Genomic DNA, 20,685 nt, shown 5'->3' on the forward strand with positions numbered 1-20,685 from the left:
TAAAGTCCATAACATTACATAACATTTCAACGTTTTTCTAAACCATTGCATCTTGCCATGCCAGACGTCCAATCTCAGAAACAAAGTAGTTTGGGAATGTATCCCTCATTTGGACTTCCCTTGTTGTGCTCAGAGGGTGATGCTGGTAATCTGGCAACAGGCTACAAACAGGTTCATCAGGTTTGAAGGTTGGTCGCTCTTTAGCCATTATGTAGTTGTGGAGAACCACACAGGCGCTGACCACCTCATCCACTGTCTCAATTTTGAGATTAATTGCTGTCCATAGAATGCGCCATTTCGAGACAAGCATACCAAAGGCGCACTCAACAGTTCTTCATACCCTGGTCAGTCGGTAATTAAAAATCCTTTTTGTGTGGTTCAAGTCCCGACTGGAGTATGGCTTCTGTAGGTTCCCACACATCTGCTAGGCCTCATCACCAACCACAACAAATGGCATTGGCGGGCCTTCAGTGTTGGGAAGAGGTCGTTGGAGGGGGAAATTAAAAGTATTGGTATACAAGCGTTGGCCCATGTCCGCGTTTTTAAAGGTCTGGTGTCAGAAACACTGCACTGAACTTGCTCACTGAGCCAGTGCGCGTGTCCTGAGTAAAGCGAACTGTGCTCAAAGATACCTGTGGAGCGGGCAGCAGCCGAGTAGATGCGTACTTCAGAACAGCAGGACCTGAAGCACGTGACTGCTAGGGGCGTGGCCTAAACTGCAGAGAGCTAGGAGCTGCAAGAGAACTCCTAGCAGGGTAACTGCGAGACAAAGTTACCAGGGGGCATAGACAGGGAGAATAGTCAGGACGTAGCCAATGAGTCATACACAGAGATAGCTGCAAGGTACAAGAGGGTCGAGCAGAGAGTAGTCAGATCACAGGCAATGAGTCATACACAGAGAGGATAGCACAGTACAGAATCAACAGGCAAACTCACAACGGGGAACAGAACCGGGTCAGAACCATATAAACAACTTATAACAACGAACACGCACACAGAGGTCAGCACACTGGGCCAAAGGCAGAAGTATAACTGACAGGGATTGGAGCTTCCCAGGGGTTTAAGAAGCTCTCCCAGAACCAGAAAGAGGCCACAATCAACCCCAGGTGTGCAGGTCAAAACCTGCACTGAGCTCCAGACATTAACCCCTGACATGTAGCTCAAAAACCTGCACTGGGATCATGACATCTGGGAGTCATTTTCATGGACAAAAGCACCAATGTCCACGGCAATAAATCTACAGTCTGCAGCTACAAAGGCCATCAGCACTACAGAAAAGTATTTTTTATAATTAAAGTACTCGGATCCACTTCGAGCCGGTTTTGTTATCCTAATGTTTCCCAATCACTGCTCCCACACAGTTGGGGAAAGTACACATTTCCCACACTTGTTCCGCAGTTTCCTGCCATATTTCCGTGGTGGGTAGGGGGATAAATGCTTGACGAAGAACGTCTCATTGTCATGATCTCAGTGCGGGTTTGACTCGCACTATGCGGGTTCTGGGGGAGGCTTCTTATAGCCTCAGGACGCTCCCATCCCTGTCAGTTATACTCTCGCCCTTGGCATTGTGTGGTGACCCCTGAGTGTGTTTGTGCTGTGTTCTGGTTGCTTGATTCTCTGTGTATGACTCGGTCTGTTCTCTGGATATCGCTTTGGATTCTGCCTGGTACCTCCTATGTCTGTTTGGTTTTGATCTCTGCTTGGCCCTGATTATCCGCTCTGTCTCCTCCCTGGTACTGTACTGTGATCTTGTGTATGACCTTTGGCTTTGTCTGACCTTCCGTCTGTTTGTCCCTCCTGTACCTCGCTGGTCTGTATGGTGCATAACCTCTGCTTTGCTTGACTCTGAGTTCTTTTCCTTCTCTGTGTGCAGGATGCTAAGCCCCGCCTCGCAGTCACATGATCGTAGGCCTGTGTCTGCTTGCTAAACTTCAGCATCCACAGGTCCTGTGCATCGGTACTTTCTGGCTGTACCTGACCCCGGGCCCCCCTACAGTGCGGGTGAGTCCCTGCTCAGTGGAGGCTGCACGCCGGCGCTGACAGGATCCTGACACTCAGGACACGCGCACTGGCTCAGTGAGCAAGTACAGTGCGGTGTTCCTGACATAACTGACCATTAAGTTTTTTTGGGTTTTTTTTTTTTCTCTTTGCTGAGAGTTATGGATCCCATACAATCTCTTGCTGAGCAAATGAAAAATCTGAGTCAGATGTTTCAGGGTTTATCTCTGGAGCAGCAAGCACTGGCTCGTTCTCAGCAGCAGGTTTCTGAGACAGTGCGGGGGGCTTTAGCTGCTGGGTCTCTGGGGGCTGGGGCGAGTGATGTTGTTTTGGTGTCCCCAGAACCACCTGTTAAACTGCCTGATTTTTTTTCTGGGAACAAAAAGGAGTTCAGGGTCTTCATGGAGGGGTGCAAACTCTTCTTTAGTTTGAGGCCACGTTCCTCTGGGGACAAAAGTCAGAAGGTTGGGGTCATTATGTCTCTGTTAAGAGGGTCCCCACAAGCTTGGGCTTTCTCCCTTCCTCCCACTGCCCCTGAGAGAGTGTCTGTGAATGCATTCTTTGAGGCCCTCGGGCACATATACGATGAGCTGGACCGAGTGCGATTGGCAGAGGACTTGGTGATGAGTGTCTGTCAGGGGAAACACTCGGCTGAGTGGTTTTGTACAGAATTCCGCCGATGGGCCGCAGAGGTCTCTTGGGACGACGCCGCACTCCGAGGACTCTTTCGCAGAGGCTTGTCCGAGCAGTTACAGGACGCCTTGGCATTACATCCCCCACCTAACTCACTCAAGGACGCCATGACCCAGGCCGTCCGGATGGACCGCAGGCTGCAGGCCAGAGGGATGATGCAGGCGGAGACTCCATTGTTCCCTAGTGGAAAAGAGACTGTTTCTGTACCCATGGACGTAGGGGCTCTCTCCCTGAAGAAAAAGGAGAGACAACGCCGGAGAGAAAAGCAGTTATGCTTCTACTGCGGTAAAACGGGACATTGGAAAAGGGAATGTCCTGATTGCCCATCTTCAACCCGGTCGGTGGGAAATGACTAGGTCTGGGTAGTCAGCGGGGAGACTACTCAGACCCTCAGGTACCCTTTTCCTCATTTTCTAAGGTGTTGCTTCATGTGGAACTGTTAGTGGACGATTGTTGTTTTCCCTCTACAGCTTTCGTGGACTGCGGATCATCCATCAATCTCATTGACTCCCAATTGGTCACACGCTGTAAGATAGGGACAGTTAGACTTAAGGTTCCGATCAAAGTGGTGGCCATTGACTCCTCCCCCCTCACTAAAGAGGGAATTCTCTTTATGTCTGACTTGTTTTCACTCAAAGTGAGCGCTACCCATGTGGAAAAATTAAGTTGTTTGGTTCTGGACAATCTACCAGCAGGATTGGTGTTGGGCATGCCCTGGTTACAACGTCATAACCCAGTTATTAACTGGAAAACGGGGGAGATTGTTCAGTGGGGGTTTAATGATTCGATGTTATGTGATAAGTCTGCACTATTGGTTGAACCTGCTAAAAATCTGTATCTGTGTCATCTGTCGAGCTGGAAGGTATTCCGGAGTACCTGAAAGAATTCGAAGATGTGTTCTCTGAAAGCGAGGCTGAGATGTTGCCGCCACATAGACCCTTTGACTGCGCTATCGAGTTAGTCCCGGGGGCTAAATTGCCTAAAGCCCGTCTGTTTAATTTGTCTGGCCCTGAGCGCTTGGCCATGAAAGATTACATTGCTGAGAGTCTTCGCAAAGGACACATACGTCCCTCAGTGTCACCTGTGGCGGCAGGGTTTTTTTTTGTTAAGAAAAAAGATGGTGGTCTACGTCCCTGCCTCGATTTTCGTGAGCTGAACAAGATTACTGTACGAAATACGTACCCCCTTCCGTTGATTCCCGATTTGTGTAACCAACTTTCAGGGGCAAAATGGTTCTCCAAACTGGATCTTCGGGGGGCATATAATTTGATAAGGGTCCGGGAGGGGGATGAATGAAAAACCGCGTTCCTCACGACCGAGGGACTGTTTGAAAACTTAGTCATGCCGTTTGGTCTTACCAATGCCCCAGCCATATTTCAGAATTTCATCAACGTGGTATTCTCGGATCTCATTGGTCGTTTTGTTGTCATTTACTTAGACGATATTCTGATATACTCACATGACAGTCAATCGCATCTGAATCATGTACGAACCGTTCTCCAAAGACTGAGGGAAAATCATCTGTATGCCAAATTGGAGAAATGTGTGTTTTTTGTTCAAGAACTGTCTTTTTTGGGATTAATTGTGTCCTGTGAGGGTTTTCGCATGGACCCCAAGAAGGTGCAGGCCATTGCGGATCGGGTGCAACCCCGAGACCTTAAGGGTCTTCAGCGCTTCTTGGGGTTCGCCAATTATTACCGCAAATTTATTCGGGGGTTTTCACAGGTGGTCAAACCACTCACAGATCTTACTTGTAAAGGTGCGGATGTGAGAAACTGGTCCTCGCTCGCAAAAGAGGCCTTTGCAACCCTGAAAAGAAGCTTTATGTCTGCTCCTGTGTTAGTACAACCAGATCCGTCCAAACCATTCGTCGTGGAAGTGGACGCCTCTGAGGTGGGGGTGGGGGCGGTGTTGTCCCAAGGGCCTGCCACTCTAACCAACCTCAGGCCATGTGCTTTCTTTTCCAAGAAGTTCTCTGCTGTGGAAAGAAATTACGACGTAGGCAATAGAGAGCTTCTTGCGGTCAAATTGGCGTTTGAAGAATGGAGGCACTTTTTGGAGGGGGACAGTCACCCGGTTACGGTGATCACGGATCACAAAAATTTGTCGTACATTGAGTCTGCTAAAAGACTAACGCCCAGACAGGCCCGTTGGTCACTTTTTTTTTTTCCGTTTTCAGTTTACAGTTACATTTCGTCCAGGGTCTAAGAATGTCATGGCTGACGCTTATCACGCAGTTTTCAGCCGGTGTCGCCCCCTGAGCCACCGTCCTCCATTCTTCACCCTGGGGTTGTGATAGCAGAGGTCTCATCTGAATTGGAACGGGAGATTCAGGGAGCCCAGTCGCAGGCCCCGGCGGCCAAGCCGGAGGGGAAGTTGTTTGTCCCAGAGCAACTTCACCTGAAACTCTTGCAGGAGTTCCATGAATCCAAGCTGAGTGCTCACCCTGGTATTTCAGCCACACGTCTGGCGGTGGCTAGGATCTTTTGGTCGCCTACCCTTGGTTCGGACATAAAAAAATTCATTGCTGGTTGTGGAGTCTGCGCTCGTTCTAAAAGCTCTCATAGCCGGCCTGCAGGGGAGCTGATACCCTTGGCAGTGCCCGAAAGACCATGGACTCACTTATCCATGGATTTTGTTACCAATCTCCCTCCATCTAAGGGTAATACAGTGGTATGGGTAGTGGTGGACAGGTTTTCTAAGCAGGCTCATTTCGTACCCCTGTCCACACTACCGTCAGCTGAGACGTTGTCCAGGTTGTTTGTGCAGCATGTGATCCGGTTGCATGGGGTACCCCTGAATGTGGTGTCTGATCGTGGTGTGCATTTTGTGGCTAAGTTTTGGCGTGTTTTCTGCAAAAAAATTAGGTACGACTCTGTCCTTTTCGTCTGCATACCATCCTGAGAGCAATGGTCAGACGGAACGCACTAACCAGTCCCTGGAACAGATCCTCAGGTGTCTAACCTCTGCTAGACAGAATGACTGGTGCGATGCACTGCCGTTGGCTGAATTTGCCTTCAATAGTCGGGTGAGTCAATCCACGGGTATGACTCCTTTTTTGATCAATTATGGGTTCTGTCCTCATTTTGCTGAGTTTTCTCGTCTGGACTCGGGGTGTCCCGGGGCTGAGGGCTCTGTTCAGCGATTACAGAATACGTGGGCAGAAGTTCAGCGGAGTATATCTAGGTCTCAGGGCAGGTATAAGTTTTTTGCGGACAGGAAACGAACACCAGGGCCCACGTTTCAGGTTGGAGACAAGGTTTGGCTCTCCATGCGAAACATTAAGTTGAAGGTTCCTTCAGCCAAGTTGGGGCCCTAATTCATTGGCCCATACAAGATTGTGGAAAAAATCAATCTAGTGGCGTATAGACTGTGCCTTCTACCCTCTTTCAAGATCCCTAACGTCTTCCACAAATCTCTGCTAAAACCTTTTGAAACAGTCCGGTGAGACTCCGAATCTGCTGCTCCTCCTGTTTTGGTTGAGGGGCAGGTGGAGTACGAGGTTGGTCATATCGTAGATTCCAGGTTGGTACGGCGGTCGGTACAGTACCTGGTTCATTGAAAGGGGTAAGGACCGGAAGACAGGTCCTGGGTACCGGCCCGGTTGATGCATGCTGATCGCCTGGTGCGGGCTTTCCATGCTAAGTACCCGGGCAAGCCTGGGGGTCCAGAGGCCCCCCGTTGAGAGGGGGGTACTGTCATGATCTCAGTGCGGGTTTGACTCGCACATGCGGGGTTAATGTCTGGAACCATTGCTGATGACTGGCATTTCTGGGGTTAAAGGTTGTGATCCCGGTGCAGGCTTACCTGCACACCTGGGGCTATGATTGTGGCCTCTCCCTGGTTCTGGGGGAGGCTTCTTATAGCCTCAGGACGCTCCCATCCCTGTCAGTTATACTCTTGCCCTTGGCATAGAGTGGTGACCCCTGAGTGTGTTAGTGCTGTGTTCTGGTTGCTTGATTCTCTGTGTATGACTCGGTCTGTTCTCTGGATATTGCTTTGGATTCTGCCTGGTACCTTCTACGTCTGTTTGGTTTTGATCCCTGCTTGGCTCTGACTATCTGTTCTGTCTCATCCCTGGTACTGTACTGAGATCTTGTGTATGACCTTTGGCTTGTCTGACCTCCCGTCTGTTTGTCCCTCCTGTACCTCGCTGGTCTGTATGGTGCCTGACCTCTGCTTTGCTTGACTCTGAGTTCTCTTCCTTCTCTGTGTGCAGGACGCTAAGCCCCGCCCCCTTGCAGTCACATGACCATTCACATGACCATAGGTCCCTTGTCTGCTTGCTAAACTTCAGCATCCGCAGGTCCTGTGCATCGATACTTTCTGGCTGTACCTGACCCCGGTACCCCTATATTGCGGGTGAGTCCCTGCTCAGCGGAGGCTGCACACCGGCGCTGACAGGATCCTGACACTCAGGACACGCGCACTGGCTCAGTGAGCAAGTACAGTGCGGTGCTCCTGACACTCATAAAGCCCGGCAAGTGTCCGCAACAATCCCGGAAAGGGTGGAAAGTCCTATCTGGAAATGGAGTGATGATAGGCTCTCTCCGGTAGCCAGGAGTCTGCCAAGCAGAGAATAATATAGTATAATATTTACGACAGGGGTTTTGAAAAAAAAAAAAGGGAAAATAAGGACATTGCAGAACAATAATAATTATGACAGGCGTGCGTTTAGTTTTAAATATTACGTACCTTAGTGTCACCAGCAGATGTTCCTCAGCTGGAATAGCTCTACGGAGCTGGGTGTCCTGTCTGCTGATGGCTCCTTTTACACGACCCAGCAATTCCTGGAAGCTCTCTTCAGACGTCCTCGTCTGCGGATTTCAGCTCTACAAGGATCTATATAACGAAATCCCATGACACGCCCATTGGGCGTGGCTTGTGCTCCAGAAGATCTGGAAAAAATTTTTTGCGCATAAAAAACACAAACGCATTCAAAAACGCATGCAAACGCGTACAAACGCTGCGTTTTTATGCCGTCTGGCGTAAGATGATGCGGCTAAAAAACACTGAATTTTACGCGTTTACATACGTTTTTGCATGCGTTCATGGTTGCGGACAATACGCTGCGGACTCAACCGCAAATGTCAACCTACTGTTATTACAGACCCCCTGAGAGATCTATAAACGCAGCAACCGCGACATGTGACCCCATTTTGGAAACTAAACCCCCCAATAAATTCACATTGGGATGTGTTGAGAATTTTGAACCCACAGGTGCTTCATAGAATGTTATAACAAAGTTGTGATAATGAAAAGTTTAGTATTTTTACAGTAAAATGTTTTTTAGCCTCAAGTTTCTTTGTTAGGTGAAGAGAATGGGGCATAAGACTGCGCTACTTGCCTGTCAGGATAATGTACCAGAGGAGTCCAAGTAGATGTGAAATGAGGGCCAGGGCTGTAGTCGTGGCTAACGGCTGCTCTGTCGCACTCTGGCCTCCCAACACAGCAACACATTGTCCCTTCTGTAGTGCACTTGCAAGGCGGGGTCCTCTCTGGACTGCTGAGCCTTCTCCTTCAGCACTACAAAATGACAGTCAGAGTCCAAATCCAATTTCAACAGAACAACTTTACTCAACTCGTCCAGTTCAGTCACAAAAACAGCACAAGATTCTTTGCAGGACATCACCATTCTGTTTCCTGTACAGACCCAGGAATATTGCAGGGTCGTACCATCTCCTTTGGTACCGCAGCTTCCTGACGGGCCAGACTAACTGTACCCACTACCATTCTTCCGCTGCCCTGTATTCCTCCACAGGGTGAAAAAATACTACTTCCTTGCTCTGCCTCCCTTAGTAGTTCTTAATGTCTTATGTTGTAGGGTGGTACTGCTACATGTCGTCATGTGTTACCACCCAGAATCAATGGTATTGCCACACTTTTATATGTGTTACCATTTCCTGTAAATGTGTTGTGTTCCGTTGTACAATACTATATTTTTAGATAGGGAAAGTGTAGAAGGGGGGCACTTTAGTAGAGTTCTTAGCAAGATAGGGTTAAGTGTAGGAGGGGCTGCCGGGAGGTAAGGCTAGGCTAGAAGGAAGGTAGTTCAAATGGGGCCAGGGCGCCCGACGTGTCCACATGGGCTATAGGCCCAGGACGGCTCGGCAGCCACACAACGTTAATTAATGAAAGTCCCAGTTATCCTCAGCTATTGGACGTTAGTACAGTGAGCCAGAACAGCAGATAAGATGTGGCGACTCATTGCCTGGGCAGATGCTCTTGGGACCGGAGGTGGACGGGCTGAGGAATAACCAGAAACAGGGAGTGAGGAACAGAAGGATGCTGTAGCTTCCCAGGGAGCAATACAGATGGGTCGGATGCTTTTCCAGAGGCAACTAAATCAAGTGGCTGATGATCTCGAGTCTGGGGAGAAACAGGCAGAAGGAAATGTCATCATGGCAAGGTTAGGCCAGGAGGAAGCTGGGAAGCAGTCTAAGATGGTCCGGTCCGGGTATGTGCCGTGTGGAAGTGCCGGGAAAGCTGAGGAAGTATGTAAAGAAGGATGTGTTATAAATGATGTGCCAACTGTGGATATGCTGTGTGAAGTTTTCAGTAAGGAAACCGTTCAAGTTACCATGGACTGTGTCTCAGTGACTGGGAGTCACCATGGAAAGGGGCTATTGCCGCTTGGGAAGTTCCCAGAGTAAATGAATTTTGCAAGCTGGGGGAGTGCTTGAACCTGTAGTGTTAATAAACTCACACAGGTATAATATAAAAGAAGGATTTCTATCACATGGCCTTTCCAGGCATTATGCGATATGTCACAACAAAAGGATCTCCTTCAGAATGATCCCTATTGACCAAGTCCCCCATGATACCCCCCACCGAGTCCAGACTCTTAACAGAAAGAGATCTTCAGAATTCACAAGCTGAACACTATAAATCCCCATGGACTCAATGAAACAGCTGATTTGTTCAGTTAGTTGAGATATATCTATGGATTCTGCTCTGTTCCTCTGTACAACCCTCCTCCTTTTTTCGTCTGTAATTTGTGGTGATGAATGGTACAGATCTGACCACTTCTGCTCTTTTTTATGAAGAGGATTCATCCCTTCATTGTGGTTTATCTCTGCTTTCTGTTTCTTTTGTTCTCCTTTTCCTTTCTAACCCCCGTTCTTTCCATTATTTTTTATACAAAATAAGGTTGCACTCTATCCTGCTAAAGCATGTCAATGTGGAAGATATGAAATGTGAATAGCAATACGGCTAAGGAATATTAGGGAAAAAATATGAGACGCTTAGCATATAACTTGGCCAAATTATATCTTCCCATCAACCATCGTCAAGGTGGCCTCAAAGTCTGATGGGTACCTACACTGTGTGAATACCTCTCTAAGGCTAATGTCTGAATTCCTGGGTGATTGTAGACACCTCTGTCAGCAATGCCTGCATGTATGGGTTAGTAGGGACCTGCTGTAATTAAAATCACCACCTGGTGGAGGGCGGAGTGCTCGGTCAGCAAGCTAATATACAAAAGACAAAAAACTGACTGGCACATCCAGACTAGTGTGAATAGGTGCATACCAGGAGGAGCATCAGCCTGGATTTTTCCCTAACCTGCTGTCTGTCCCTGTCCATATTCCTTATACTTGCAGAAGTCTGAACCTGCTTGCATCTCTAAACACCCGCAGTGCCTGTATAGACACTTATCTCAAAAAAACCTGCAGTATCTGAACCAGCACCTAGCTCTGTACAACGTTATTGGTCTTAGTCTACACTTGCTACTTCATTGTAAGTACCTATGTGAATCTAGTCCTGTCTGTCCTGTTCGTACCTGTCCTGGTACTGGTCTAGTGTAAACTCTAGCCTGTCTGTCCTTTGTGTACTTTTCCTTGTTGTCCTGCTTGACCGCGTCTGTGGTTTCCTTGCTTGTCCTCACCTGCAGCTCTGCACCTGTACCGCACCTGCGGTTCTTCACCTGTACAGTACCTGCTTGTCCTTGTTTGTCTAGTTTGAAGTGAGTGTTCGAGTATTTGTGTCCCAGTCCTTCCTGAAACTGTTCCTAGTCTGAACTGGGTCTTACCCGTCCCTCTATCCCAGTCTACTTGCCTGTCTACCAGTCCTTCCCGAAACTGTTCCTGTTCCTCCAGTCTAAACTGCCTACCAGATTATCAGCTGTGCCTGCCAGAGGATCAGCTGTGCCCACCTGCACCAATCTGCCTGCATACTAGCTGTGTCTGCCTGTACATCGCCAGTAGGCATCAGCTCAGCCAGACAGTATATCTACAGTACTTGCCTGCACCTGTCATAACGGTGTCCTATCCCCTTGGGGGTCAGCTACTACTGCCAGACTCTGCCCTGGAGTGGTACTTGGCAGCTACCTGCCACACAAGCCTGACTTCACCACTAGAGGCTCCAGCAAACACCAAGGTAGCTGCTTAATCATGCGCCTCCGGGGTCAGTCTGGTTTGTGGCACAGGGGGCCACAATCCACGCTTTCACTAAACAGTCTGTGTGTCTTACAGGAGATACATTTTTTGAGGCTTAGATAGTAACTAAATATACCCAAGAAGATGTATTACCCTATGAATGTGTAAGGGGGTGAGATATAATGTCTTTCATGGTTCCCTTCCCTCTGATTGTCTTCCGGTTCTTAGTGTTTACAGATGTGTTTTATGATAATTGCCTGCAGTCTTGCTTCATGTATAACTATGTATTACCGCTCATTGTTTATGGTATTGCTACATGAATGTGTTACCATTTTATAGAAAACTGTAATATATTGCCTTGTATTCCTGTATTATAGTATTGCAAATATTATATGCCTTTTGTACATGTATGGTTAGGGAAAGTTAGTGCATCCTTCCTTGGCATAATAGGAGGGCACTCTTAGTACATATTCTCCCCATAGACCGGGTAGATGTAATTATTTTGTGGGCCACTAGATGGGGTATACTAGTGGGGCCTGATAGGAGGTTCATAGAGGGTTAATTGTAGGAGGGGCTACTGAGAGTTAAGGTTAGTGATGAAGAGTGGTTTGGTCAGACGGGGCCAGGGCACCCAAGTGTCCACATGGGCTATAGGCCCAGACAGCTCGGCAGCCACATAACGTTAAGTCGTTATAGCCCACGTTACCCACGGCCACTGCAGGTCTTAGCAGTGGGTCAGTACAGGAAAAGGGAGATGTGGCGTCTGATCACCTGGGCCAATGCTTTTAGGGCAGAAGTTGGCTGGAATAAGGAAATGAAGGGAGTTGAAGCTTCGACGAGATTGGTACAGACGGGCCGGATGTTTCACCATGGGCCACCAAACGTAGTGACTTATGAATTTGTGTCTGGGGCGAAACAGGTTGAAGGAAATGTCATTATAGCGAGGTCAGACCAGGAAGGAACTGGGAAGCAGTCTAGGACGGTCCGGTCCGGGCGTGTACTGCACAGAAGTGACAGCAAGCAAGGGAAAGATGAGGAAGCAAGCAAATGTTATAATGTACCAACTGTGGATGTAACGTGCGAAATCCTAAGTAAAGAAAGTGTTAAAGTTGACTCGGACTGTGTCTCCATTCATGGGGATCACCTAGAAGGGGGACCGTTATTGCCTGGGAAGTTCCCGGGTGAAGCTGAATCTGGAGATGCAGGTATGCCGAGGGGAAGAGTATTGTTTCATGTAGGGGAAGGACTGGACACAGCTGCTACAGTAATACAGGTCACAACGTTTTAGTAGACCTCTCCGCCTCAGGAAAAAGAGATGCAAAGTTTTCCTTGTAGTGTGGGTCTGGCCGGGTAAACAACCTGTAGTCTTTCTTTTTGCCAAGATTAATTTTTGCGCGAGGGTCACAGAAAAGGAAACGATAAATGAAATCAGCCATATGTGCTAAGTTCCATGTAGCGAACACTTCCCTGTCTCCACCATGATGACGACTCTAAAACTCCTCACTCTCTTCCTCCCCATTCCAATCCTCAGCCACGTAGGAGAGATGGGACGAAGATTATGTGGCTACTAGCCTCTGTTGCGCTAGCCACCAGCTTCTGTTCCTCCTCTTCCTCAGTATCCATCTCCTCATTGCTACCCAATCTATGTTGATCAGATGAGAGGAGGCTGGGTTGGCTACAAGCGCTCTGTTATTTCTTCCTTCATCCCCACGTGGTCCGCATGCAAAGCTTCATGTTAAATTGTGAGCAGCGACTGTTTAAGTAGGCACAGAAGCTAGATAATTGCTCTGACTATAGTGTCATCATTGCTCACCATCTTTGTAGAGTCCTCAAATTCTTGGAGAACCAAACAAATGTCAGACATCCATGTCTACTCTTCAGTTGTTATGTACGGAGCCTGACCAAAATATGGACAGGCGTGTTGGAGAAGGGTCTCAACCCCTGGCCTTGCGCTGACGTCAGAAAGGTGAAGCGAGTTCATTGACTGTGACCTCGCAGGACCTTTCTGACAGCACCGTGAGCAGAAGAACTTTTTCACACTCGCGGTGCCATCATACAGATAATAGGCGTTCACAGGGAGACACGGAGCAGATGCTGCTCATTGTCTCTGCTGGATGGCAGGCTGTATGGTCGCATCATGCAATCAAGCAGCCTGCTATCTAGATGTAGCAGAGATAGAGCCGTCGTGGGACAAATGGATTATCATCTCTGCAGAAAGGTAAGAAATATTGTTCTTTTAACTCTTTTGCAGGAGACAATGGCATCTGTGAAATGAGTGTTGCAGTGAGTATGGATTAATTAAGATTTAATGAAGGAGTCTGGTCATTCTTTCAATTAAAGGACATTATTCAGGGTGTCTGTGTTTTTATACAATATGACTATGGGGTTAGTAATGGGGGTGTCTTATTGACGCCTCTCCATTACTAAACTCTGGGCTTGCTGTCACCTGACAATACAAAGGTGACATCAACCTACCAACTATCAACCCACTTGCCACCGCTGCAAAGCAAGTGGGAAGAACGAGGCTAAGTGCCAGAATTGGTGCATCTTATAGATGTGCCTTTTCTGGGGCAGCTGAGAGCTGCTGTTTTTTGCGTGGGGTGGGGGGAAGTATCCATGTCCCCTTCCTAGGCTATTAACATTAGCCCGAAGATGTCTGCCTAGCCTTTGCTGGTTATTAATCATAGGGGGACCCGTCTTCATTTTTTTGTGGTGTCCTCCATTTTAATAGCCACTGTGAGCTGATGTTAATAGCCTTGGAAGCTCAAAGGGTATTACCCACTTCCCAGGCTATAAACATGGTCCCCCAGCCATCGACTTTCCCTCTGCTGGTTAAGAAAACCGCGTGGTAGCTCAAGTCATTTTTTTTCCAGAAAAGTAATCTTTTAATTAGAGATGAGCGAAATGGGTCGAAAAAATTCAAAAGTCGCCGACTTTCGCCAAAGTCGGGTTTCATGAAACAAGACCTGACCTTAGCGTGAGGTCGGCCACAAGGTTGGCGACCATCTCGCCAAAGTCGCGTTTCAAAAGATGCTTTTGCGCCCTTTTTCAGCCAATCAGGAAGAACGGACACTGTGGGCAACGTGATGACATAGGCAGCGGTCACCACCATCTTGGAGAAAGGCATGCAAGTGATTGGCTTGCTTTGTGTGGCGTCACAGGGGGTATAAAAGGGCGGGGATGCCGACCGCCATGTTACTCATGCTGATCTTAGAATAGGGGGAGCTGCTGCAGCTGCTGATTCTGTAGGGAGAGCGTTAGGAGGGCAAAAATAAAAAACTGCTTCTTCTTCTAGCGCTTTTCACTGTAGTTACTGTGCAGTGAAAGGTGAAGATTTTTGCTTTTGTGCAGCAGCGCTGGTGGTGATTAGCCTGCCTTTTAAGGCTAGCTGCATTGCTGTGTGCACACTGGTGTTCAAACTGCTTTTTTAAAAGCAATCCAAATTGTATTGTTTTGTCCTGGTGAGGTAGTGAGCGTTCATTTTTTCACACACCGTACAGCGGTGTACGCTCCTCACACAGTACCGTGTAACGGCTGTGATTACGGCCAAATTGAAGCTATCTACGTGTGTGACTCTGTAAGGAAAAGTCGAGGAGTTTGTCCGTTCTTACAGACCTGCACCTTATAGTTTTGTCCGTTTTTCAAACAGTTTAGTATATTTGCTGTTTGATTACATTCAAAACTAGAGAGAGACAGCGTGTCAGTCCGTATACAAAAAAACGGAGCTTGACAATTTTACATACACCGTACAGCGGTGTACGTGTACGCTCCTCTCTCAGTTCCGTGTAACGGCTGTTATCACGGCCAAATTGAAGCTATCTACGGGTGTGATTCTGTAAGGAAAAGTTGAGGAGTTTGTCTGTTCTTACAGACCTACACTCTATTCTATATACACCTTGTAGTTTGTCATACACTAGGCAATTTCTGCCTGTCACATTGCGGTGTAATATAAACAGGGCCTGACAGAATCCAACTGTGTCCTGAAGTCTAGAGAGATTCCAATTCTCCACAGTCCTCTATACACCTTTCTTACACCATCCAGAATCTGCCTGTCACATTGCGATGTAAAATAAACAGGGCCTGACCGAATACAACTGTGTCCTGAAGTCTACAGAGATTCCAATTCTTCACAGTCCTCTATTCACCTTTATTACACCATCCAGAATCTGCCTGTCACATTGCGATGCAAAATAAACAGGGCCTGAAGTCTACAGAGATTCCAATTCTCCCCACTACTATATACACCTTGTACCTTGTTTTACAGTACCATATACACTCACTGGCCACTTTATTAGGTACACCATGCTAGTAAGGGGTTGGACCCCCTTTTGCCTTCAGAACTGCCTCAATTCTTCGTGGCAGAGATTCAACAAGGTGCTGGAAGCATTCCTTAGAGATTTTGGACCATATTGACATGATGGCATCACACAGTTGGCGCAGATTTGTCGGCTGCACATCCCTGATGCGAATCTCCCGTTCCACCACATCCCAAAGATGCTCTATTGGATTGAGATCTGGTGACTGAGGAGGCCATTTGAGTACAGTAAACTCATTGTCATGTTCAAGAAACCAATCTGAGATGATTCGAGCTTTATGACATGGCGCATTATCCTTCTGAAAGTAGCCATCAGATGTTGGGTACATTGTGGTCATAAAGGGATGGACATGGTCAGCAACAATACTCAGGTAGGCTGTGGCGTTGCAACGATGCTCAATTGGTACCAAGGGGCCCAAAGAGTGCCCAGAAAAAATTCCCCACACCATGACACCACCACCACCAGCCTGAACCGTTGATACAAGGCAGGATGGATCCATGCTTTCATGTTGTTTACGCCAAATTCTGACCCTACCATCCGAATGTCGCAGCAGAAATCGAGACTCATCAGACCAGGCAACGTTTTTCCAATCTTCTACTGTCCAATTTCGATGAGCTTGTGCAAATTGTAGCCTCAGTTTCCTGTTCTTAGCTGAGAGGAGTGGTACCCAGTGTGGTCTTCTGCTGCTGTAGCCCATCTGCCTCAAAGTTCGACGCACTGTGCGTTCAGAGATGCTCTTCTGCCTACCTTGGTTGTAACGGGTGGCAATTTGAGTCACTGTTGCCTTTCTATCAGCTCGAACCAGTCTGCCCATTCTCCTCTGACCTCTGGCATCAATATGGCATTTCCGGCCACAGAACTGCCGCTCACTGGATTTTTTTTCTTTTTCGGACCATTCTCTGTAAACCCTAGAGATGGTTGTGCGTGAAAATCCCAGTAGATCAGCAGTTTCTGAAATTCTCAGACCAGCCCTTCTGGCACCAACAATCATGCCACGTTCAAAGGCACTCAAATCACCTTTCTTCCCCATACTGATGCTCGGTTTGAACTGCAGGAGATTGTCTTGACCATGTCTACATGCCTAAATGCACTGAGTTGCCGCCATGTGATTGGCTGATTAGAAATTAAGTCTTAACACACAGTTGGACAGGTGTACCTAATAAAGTGGCCAGTGAGTGTAGTTGGTGGTTTTCTGGGTACATTTTCCCCAAAAATGAGGAAGTGTGGTGGAAGAGTCCATGGAAGTGGGCGGGGTTGGCAGCTGGTAATGTTGGTGTTGGTGGTGGATCTGCTGGTATTGGCAAAAGCAAAATAGCACCTAATGCAGGAGGTGTTGAGCCTGCATCATCGTCTGGCTCCACAAGGCCTCGAAGGCTCCCTTTTCTGGGAGTAGGTAAACCGCTTTTAAAGCCGGAGCTTCAAAAACAAGTTTTGGCTTACATTGCTGACTCAGCCTCCAGCTCTATCGCCTCCTCTTCTGAAGTTTTAAAAAATAAAAGCACTGAGTCATCATTGGAGGCTGATGGTCATGAACCACACCTTTCCTTGTGTCCTTCATCCCAACCAAAATTGAAGGATGCGGCAGGCCACACTACAGATTACTCCATGGAGCTGTTTTCACATACCATGCCTGGGTTATCAAGTCAAATCGTGAATTACCCAGGCCAAGATGAATCTGACATGGAGTGCACTGATGCACAGCCACTGATAGATGATTCTGCTGGTACAATCACTCAGAGCACTACATTGTCCTCGCTGTGTACTGAGGCAGAATCTGACCCTGATGAGACTCAGGTGCCCCTTCCCGCACACTATACCACCATACACGGTGACACAGAGAAAGGTGCACATGACATAGAAGAGGAGGTGATGGATGACCCAGTTGTTGACCCAGATTGGCATCCATTGGGGGAAGTGGGTGCCGCTGCCAATAGCTCAGAAGAGGAGGAGGAGCATCCGCAGCAGACATCGACATCGCAACAGCTGTTATCTGGCACGCCCAGAGCAGTCCAAAAACAGGTTACAATAACCACAAGAGTTGCAGGACAGCTTGGCCAGGCGGTCAAAATAGCACAGCGTGCAAGGCCTCAAAATGTCTTCCATAGTAGGAAGAGTGCAGTGTGGCACTTTTGGTAACAAAATCCTAATGATCAGGCAAAGGTTATCTGTAAGAAGTGCGCAAAGACCTTTAGCCGAGGGAAAAATCTGAGAAATTTGAATACCAGTTGCATGCTAAGACATTTAACCACCATGCACTTGCAAGCGTGGACACAACACCAAACCTCAAGTACCACATGTGCAACTGATCACAAAGAAGGTAGTCAGCAACGCTACATTGTTTCCCCCACTGTAAGCCCACCGGTTAGCACACCACCAGCAGCAAATGTTGAGTTGTCGTCGCAAGGGCAAATCAGTCAGGGAATCACACTGTTATTGCAACGAAAGACTGAATCTAGGCCATCAGAAAGAACACCAACTCCATCACCATCATCAACCCTCTCTCATTCCACCATGTCCACCGCTAGTTCGACCATATTCACCTCTCAAGTCCAGCTCACCCTACCAGAGACTATGAGTAGGACAAGAAAGTACTCACCCTCTCATCTGCGTACACTGGGTTTGAACGCCCACACTACCAAACTAATCTCGCTAGAGATGATGCCCTATCGGTTGGTTGAAAGCGCAGCTTTCCGCGAACTCATGGCCTACGCAGTACCACGCTATGACCTACCCAGTCGCCACTTCTTTTCTCGCAAAGCCATCCCGGCCCTCCTCCTTCATGTGAAAGACCGCATTGTACATGCACTCAAGCATGAGTGGAAAGGTGCACCTCACAACTGATGCATGGTCCAGTAGGCATGGCCAGGGCCGTTACGTGTCCATCACAGCGCACTGGGTTAATGTGGTGGATGCAGGGTCCACAGGGGACAGCGGTGGTGGGACAGTGCTGCCTAGCCCACGGTATAGGAAACAGTTGGCTGTAGGCGTTCGACCCTCCTCTTCCTACTCCTCCAGAAGTGAAAGCTCGTCCACAGAACGCAGTTGCACAAGCACTCCATCTGCAGCTGCCAGTGCTGCACACGAGGTGTCCCCCTATCGGTCAGCTAGTGGAAAGCGTCAGCAGGCTGTGTTGAAGATGGTGTGTTTGGGCGACAGACACACCGCGGAGGTACTGGCCGGCTATTTTAAGCGACAAACTGAGTCATCGCTGGGCAGTCTACATTAGGGTGACCGGTAGAGTTGAGCGAAACGGGTCGAAAAATTTCCAAAGTCGGGTTTCATGAAACGAAACCCGACCCTAGGATGAGGTCGGCCACGAGGTCGGCGACTTACGCGCCAAAGTCGCGTTTCAAAAGTTTGTTTTGCGCTCTTTTTCAGCCAATCAGGATCCACGGACACTGTGGGCAACGTGATGACATAGACAGGGGTCACCACCATCTTTCAGAAGGGCATGCAAGTGATTGGCTTGCTTTGGTGGGCGTCACAGGGGTTATAAAAGGGCGTGCACGCCGACCGCCATCTTACTTCTGCCGATCTTAGCATAGGGAGAGGTTGCTGATTCTGTAGGGAGAGCGTTAGGCAGGGAAGAAGAAAAAAAAACTGCTTCTGCTGCTAGTGATTTTGCCTGTACAACACACCAGTCACTGTGTGTGCAGTGCAAGGGGAGGCTATATTGTGGTGGATCAGCGGTGTTGTTAGGCTGCCTTCTAAGGCTTCCTGACAGCTGCATTGCTGTTTACCCACTGCTCTGCAAACTGCTTTTTTAAAAGCAATCCCAATTTTTTTTTTTGTCCTGCTGAGGTACTGAGCGTGCATTTTTTCACACCATACAGCGTCAGTGGGCCTCACACAATCCAAAAGTGTCCAGTTTCCACTAGTGTCTGCAGAAATTCAAAATCTCCCTTATCCTGTAGTCACTTTTTTCACACCTGTGCCATCGAGCCTGTGACATAGCGCTCTGATATTCAGTGGGCCTCACACAATCCAAAAGTGTCCAGTGTCCACTAGTGTCTGCAGAAATTCAAAATCTCCCTTATTCTGTAGTCACTTTTTTCACACCTGTGCCATCGAGCCTGTGACATAGCGCTCTGATATTCAGTGGGCCGCACACAATCCAAAAGTGTCCAGTGTCCACTAGTGTCTGCAGAAATTCAAAATCTCCCTTATCCTGTAGTCACTTTTTTCACACCTGTGCCATCGAGCCTGTGACATAGCGCTCTGATATTCAGTGGGCCTCACACAATCCAAAAGTGTCCAGTGTCCACTAGTGTCTGCAGAAATTCAAAATCTCCCTGATCCTGTAGTCACTTTTTTCACACCTGTGCCATCGAGCCTGTGACATAGCGCTCTGATATTCAGTGGGCCTCACACAATCCAAAAGTGTCCAGTGTCCACTAGTGTGTGCAGAAATTCAAAATCTCTGTGATCCTGTAGTCACTTTTTTCACACCTGTGCCATCGAACCTGTGACATAGCGCTCTGATATTCAGTGGGCCTCACACAATCCAAAAGTGTCCAGTGTCCACTAGTGTGTGCAGAAATTCAAAATCTCCCTGATCCTGTAGTCACTTTTTTCACACCTGTGCCATCGAGCCTGTGACATAGCACTCTGATATTCAGTGGGCCTCACACAATCCAAAAGTGTCCAGTGTCCACTAGTGTGTGCAGAAATTCAAAATCTCTGTGATCCTGTAGTCACTTTTTTCACACCTGTGCCATCGAACCTGTGACATAGCGCTCTGATATTCAGTGGGCCTCACACAATCCAAAAGTGTCCAGTGTCCACTAGTGTCTGCAGAAATTCAAAATCTCTGTGATCCTGTAGTCACTTTTTTCACACCTGTGCCATCGAGCCTGTGACATAGCGCTCTGATATTCAGTGGGCCTCACACAATCCAAAAGTGTCCAGTGTCCACTAGTGTGTGCAGAAATTCAAAATCTCCCTTATCCTGTAGTCACTTTTTCACACCTGTGCCATCGAGCCTGTGACATAGCGCTGTGATATTCAGTGGGCCTCACACAATCCATAAGTGTCCAGTGTCCACAAGTGTGTGCAGAAATTCAAAATCTCCCCTGTCCTATAGACACCTTGTACCTTGTTTTACATTACTATATAGTTTGTTGGATTTTGTCTACATTTCTACAAAAAATGAGGAAGGCTGGTGGAAGAGGCCGTGGAATTGGGCGGGGGTTGGCAGCTGGTAATGATGGTGTTGGTGGTGGATCTGATGGTAGTGGCAAGAGCAAAATAGGACAAAATGCAGGAGGTGTTGAGCCTGCGTCATTGTCTGGCTCCATAAGGCT

At 48.0% G+C, this 20,685-nt stretch overlaps 1 protein-coding gene across 1 annotated transcript in view; it reads right to left on the minus strand.

Moving 5' to 3' along the window:
* Positions 1 to 20,685, minus strand: part of LOC141074937 (uncharacterized) — a 153,404-nt gene that overhangs the window by 38,984 nt on the left and 93,735 nt on the right. The gene's annotated exons all lie outside the window — the stretch shown is intronic.

Source organism: Dendrobates tinctorius, unplaced genomic scaffold (genome assembly GCF_039654945.1).
Source record: "Dendrobates tinctorius isolate UK_male_01 unplaced genomic scaffold, ASM3965494v1 ptg000342l, whole genome shotgun sequence".
Lineage (NCBI taxonomy): Eukaryota > Metazoa > Chordata > Amphibia > Anura > Dendrobatidae > Dendrobates > Dendrobates tinctorius.